Here is a 6,000-nt window from a genome sequence, read left to right as displayed (position 1 = left end):
AGCAAAAACCCAGAGAGCCAAAAGAGTGCAGAAAGATTGTCAAGAGAGAAGCTCCCGGGATATCAAACTGCCAAATTTATCAAGAATCCTCTTTAACTTTGTGAAATTCTATTATCAATATTCTTTCATCAATTGCTTTCATAATATCAAATTCTCTTTCCTGCTCATATCAAGGAAATTGATAACTTCTTTGAAGAAGGTCAATTGCAAGCAATTTGGATTTCAAGTCTCGATTCTACAAAGTGAACCTTGTTTGGAGGTAATGCTTTAGGTAGAAAAGAAGGAATATCTTTGCAACAATGTGCAACATTTTCAAATATTTTGAATCAACAGCAAAATTTCCAACATTTTGACAATATTTTCTAGCTATCCTGACATGAAGTGAGAGCTCGATATCCGTCTTCGATGCATCCTGACACCAATTTTAAATCCCTCCTAAGGACTTGATTCCTTCCCTTCTTTGAGAGCATGAACTCTCAAATTTGCACATTTCCCTGTGTCCCCACTGTCCCACCATAGACAGTCCCATTTCGGTTCGAGGTCGAACCACCAATCATTTCCCGCAAAAGGCAATTTCAAAAGCTGATTTTAGTCTCAGCAATGAGACGCCCAAAACCAATCCCTTTTCAAGCTTTAGGGACCCCATTTTCCTTCCTTTTGCAAAAACCCTATTGGATTTATTGTGCAAAATCCAAAGGTTCCATCATGGTCTCTTCCTTCGAGGATTCCATTCCATTTTCCGCCCGATCAGGATAAGGGTACAAACCTGAGCCTCAATCAAAGAGGTATTTCATTTTCCACCCGATCAGGATAAGGGTACAAACCTGAGCCTCAATCAAAGAGGTATTCCATTTTCCGCCCGATCAGGATAAGGGTACAAACCTGAGCCTCAATCAAAGAGGTATTTCATTTTCCACCCGATCAGGATAAGGGTACAAACCTGAGCCTCAATCAAAGAGGTATTTCATTTTCCGCCCGATCAGGATAAGGGTACAAACCTGAGCCTCGATCAAAGAGGTATTTCATTTTTCACCCGATCAGGATAAGGGTACAAACCTGAGCCTCCGTCGATGAGGTATTTCATTTTCCGCCCGATCAGGATAAGGGTACAAACCTGAGCCTCCTTTGATGAGGTATTCCATTTCAACGCCCGATCAGGATAAGGGTACAAACCTGAGCCTCCGTCGATGAGGTATTTCATTTTCCGCCCGATCAGGATAAGGGTACAAACCTGAGCCTCGATCAAAGAGGTATTCCATTTTCCGCCCGATCAGGATAAGGGTACAAACCTGAGCCTCAATCAAAGAGGTATTTCATCTTCCGCCCGATCAGGTTAAGGGTACAAACCTGAGTCTCATTTCGATGAGATATTCCATTCCCCAATAAGGTCAAGGGTCAAAACCTGAGCTTCGTTCCATGCGAGGTATTTCTGTCCCATCAGGTTAAGGGTCAAACCTGAGCTTCGTTCCATGCGAGGTATTTTTGTCCCATCTAGGTCAAGGGCATAAACCTGAACTTTGCTCTCACAGAGCAAATCTTTTCTCTTCATTCTCCGTTTCATATCTACCATCTTCCTCGGGCTAATTTCTTCACACTCAGTCAGATCCATCTAACTGAGGCATTTTTTTATGTATAGCCCAAATTTGGTGTGTTTTTCTTTGCCACTAAGCTCGGCCATGAGCCGGCTTAGTAGCAAAGAGGGGCATCTGTAAACACCCCAAATTTTCACTCACCTCCCCAACATTTCCACCAAGCATCAACATCCAGCCTCTGAAATCGCTGGAGGGCAAAATGGTCATTTTCTGAGCCGGACCTTGCAAAAGTCCAAATTTCTTCTGCAACTCTCAAAATTTCTCTAATTTTAACTCAGATGTTCAAAATTTTATTCCTGACAGGAGACAGACATCTCCAAGTCTTGATTCAAGATTATATTGCATAGGACATGACATTGCATATCATTGCATGAGCATTTCATATCACTGCACTGCACAGCATGTCATTTCGAGGTCCAGAACTCTTGATTTCAAAATCTTCAATCCAGATTAGAATTTTAACTCTTTTCAAAATTGATTTCAAAACCCTGGGTCTTCAAAATTATCAATTTTTCCCATTTTACCCTCAGGACTCTGAATGTCAAAATATTTTCTCAGGAAGACGATCTGGATAGTTTTTAATGTGGATTTCAGTCACTTCACCTCAGATTTTGCCCTTTTTGACAATTTCAAATATCTTTCTTTTACAAAATCGCCCTACAAGGGCCAACTCTTTCCAAAATTCCTGTTTTGCCCATTAGTCCAGATTTTATGAAAATTCCAAAAAAAAGAAGTTGTGGTTTTATCCTTATTTCAATAAAGAAGCAATGTGGGACCCACACTGAGGTGGTGTCACACAAGCTTTCCTTTTGAAAATTTGAATTTCGAAAAACCCAAAAATATAGGAGCCTTGTCCCTTGGATTGGTGCCACTTGTCTTTTCTCTCTCCTCCCATTTCCATGCCAAGTGTCAGTGTGGGGCTACCTTCAGAAGCCGCCACATGTCATCCCATTTATCTGCCATGTGTCACCCTATCCATCCTGCGCCATGTGTCATTCCAAGACTGCCAGGAGACGCCAAGTGTCATAGGTTGTCCTGTCTAGAAAAGTGGAGCTTGTCTCCCCTGAGGTGGCGCCACTTGAAGTGTGTCTCCTGCAGGGGACACGTGTCAACCCCTCCTTCCTTCTAGAAAAGTAGCCTGACACATGTCCTCTTCCTACTTTTCTTAGAAAAGTAGGAGACATGTGTCACTCCTAAATTCCTACAGAAAAGGTAGGCTTGTCTCCTCTGAGGTGGCGCCATCTAGAGTGTCTCCTGCAGAGGACACATGGCAAGCTCTCATTTCCTCAGAAAAAGGCAAGTTCCATGTGTCATTTTCTGCTTTCTTCAGAAAAGCTAGAATTCAAATATTCAAAAATCCCCATAGGTGGCGCAGATCCTGAACTCCTACCTTTTTCATCTTGTCTGAGATGGCGCCACATGGCTTGGCCCACCTTCTCTCCCCTCTGCCACGTGTCATTCTCTGCTTCTTTCAGAAAAAGTAGAGGACACATGTCTTCTCCCTACCTCTTTCAGAAAAGTAGGAGACACATGTCACTCATGGCCTTCTTCAGAAAAAGCAAACCATTTAAAATTCAAACAAGGCATTAGGTGGCGAAAATCCGGAGCTCTGATTTTTCCAGATGGCCTATGAGGGCGCCACATGTCCCTTCCCTCCTTCTCATCCCTCTGCCACGTGTCATCTTCTACTTCTTTCAGGAAAAGAAGGTGACACATGTCTCCTTCTCATTCCTTCAGAAAAAGTAGAGGACACATGTCCTCTCCCTACTTTTTCAAGAAAAGTAGGAGACACATGTCACTGCCCTCTTTTTCCTCCCTCTTGCCACATGGCATTGTAGGAGCCACCCTGAGGTGGCGCCACATGTCCATCCTCCATTCCTCCAGGGCCAACCTCCATTTGAATTTCAAACTTCCCCCTGAGGTGGCGCCATTTGAGAAAGCCTCTCCAAACAGCTGACACTTGTCCGCCACATGTCCAGACCTCCCTGCACCAGAAAAAGTAGAAAAAAACCCCCCCATGAGGTGGCGCATTTTGCTTCCTCCCTTCATGTTCTCCTGCCACATGGCATCGTAGGAGCCACTCTGAGGAAATGCCACATGTCAGCCCCTCCTTTCCTGCAGAAAAGCAAAATTTCAAACATTTGAACTCCCCAGAGGTGGCGCCACATGGCATGCCCCTACTGTTCCAACTTTACACCTCAGATCACCTTTTGAGGTGGCACCATTCCAGGACTCCACTTGGCTCCATTTTTATTTTTTATTTTATTTTTTATAAAGGTAGCCCACCATGAGGTGGCGCCACCTGAGGACTCCCTACAAAAGGTGAGTTTGAATTTCAAATTCCAAGAGAGCACCCTCTGAGGTGGCGCCTTCTGGGAGCTCCCTGCAGAGAGAATCAAGCAAACTTTTGAAAAATTCCAAATTCCCCCTGCTGAGGTGTCTCACCCACAAAATTTCCATTTTTTATTTTTCTCAAAAAAATCAAAATAGCCTTTTGAGGTGGCGCCATCTGAGGGCTCCCTGCAGAAGACAAATTCGAATTTCAAACCCCTCAGATGACACCCCCTGAGATGGCTCCACATGGAGGGCTCAGATTGAGCCTGTTTGAATTTCAAAAAATTTTCAGAAAATTTATAAAAACAAGGGTTCACGCCCAGCCTGAGGAGATCATTTTTTAGCTCTGGTGAACTTGGAAAATCCGACCTAGCCTTCCAAGAATCAGATTTTGAACTGTGGAAATCGTGCCCCCTTTGGCGCATTGAAGAAGGTCGAGTAAAGCTCGTGCTGTGGCGAATTCGATTCCAACAGAGGTCGATTTTTGTGGACCATCCGAAGCTCGGAGCGAAGGACGAAGGAAGCTCGTGATAGCTGCCCCTTTCAAGAGCTCCTACGCTGCGTAACGAAGCAAGGTGCACTTCTTTTCTCATTGATTGGATTCCATAATTCGAATCGGGGGGTCGTTTGAAGAAAGAGCTCATCCGAGGGATGGATTGAGCTATTCTCATAAAACGACATATATAAAAATGTTTTGTTATGCTTCCTTGATGATTTTTAACATTCATATAGTTATCTAGGTTTAATTTGCATTTTATTTCATTCATTTAGCATATTTCATGAATTAATTAGGATTAATTTAGCCTTTATTTCAATTCTGCTTATTTTCAGTAGGTCTCTATTTTTGTCAGTCAGTCCACACGTCATTTCATGCATTCTTTTTTTATTAAAAATCCCAAAAAAATCACGGAATTTGCCCTTAGGTGTCTCTGAAATTTTGCCAAAAATTCGGAGGCATTTGAATTTGTTTACTGCGGTAAACATTCAAAATGGTAAGTCGGGTTTTGTTACCCGGGATACGTTTTGAAAATCATTTTCCGACTTGTAAAATCGAGATATCCCTCATGGGAGATCCTATTTTCGATCCGAAAGATGTTTGGAACTCGGGAGAATGTCTAGTTTTTAATATGATTTTTTTAAATTTTTCTGATTTTTTTTAATGTCTGACAAAAATCCGAGATATCGGTACACGTGTCAGAGCCTAATTTGGGCCTCTGAGATCTTGGATCGACTTAGGGCTATAGTTTCTCTTTGTGTGTTGCTCCAAATTCGAAACTGTAAAAAGTGAAAGTGGTTTGATGTCCTTTGCTTGAATCTGAAAGCCTGTAATTTTTAGAACAGTGTTGACCCCTGCTTCGGATTTTTCTTGTCAGCCCCCTGTTTTGCTACATTTGTCTATTCTGTTAGTTTAGGTAGGAATAGTTATATTTTTATCGGTGTTTATGTTGATCAAATGCCAACGTCATAAACATGAAAGTTGTTCATGTAGGTGTCCTTCATAGCTCTGATTAATTTCATAAATTTCCATGGCCGTTTTGTATTTTTTTAGCATTTTACATCAGATTAGTGTGATTTTTACCTCTGTCTGAACTAAATCCCTGTTATTGAACTCACCATGGCTCAAATCCCGAGTCTGTAAAAACCAAAAATGTTTCATTTTGGGTCTTTTAGCAGTCTACAAAATATCAGAAGTTTCCATGGTGTAAATCTTGCATTATCATATTAGGCATTGCATTTGGTTCGGATCCATAGGCAAAATCCATCATTTTTAGGACTTTCTTTGAATTTTGGCATTTAAATCATATCATTTCATGATTTTTAGCATTTTAGGTTGTTTATCAGAGTGTTTAGATGCTTCATACCGAATTTGGTGCAATTTGGAATCCATTTGAGGTTCGGATCATCCATAATACCCAAAACAGGGCCCCGCAGGACCCGGATCCAAGTGAAAAACAAGCAAAAATCGCTATTTTTGATAAATTGCAAAATACCAAATTCTGATTTTACAGTCTTAATGTGTCTAGAAGCATGTCATCATATCTCTTACTGCATTTCATCATCATTTGATTCAATT

This window comes from Nuphar pumila, chromosome 1 (assembly GCF_984573655.1).
Source record: "Nuphar pumila chromosome 1, dmNupPumi1.hap1.1, whole genome shotgun sequence".
NCBI lineage: Eukaryota > Viridiplantae > Streptophyta > Magnoliopsida > Nymphaeales > Nymphaeaceae > Nuphar > Nuphar pumila.
Note: the sequence above shows the minus strand (reverse complement) of the source record.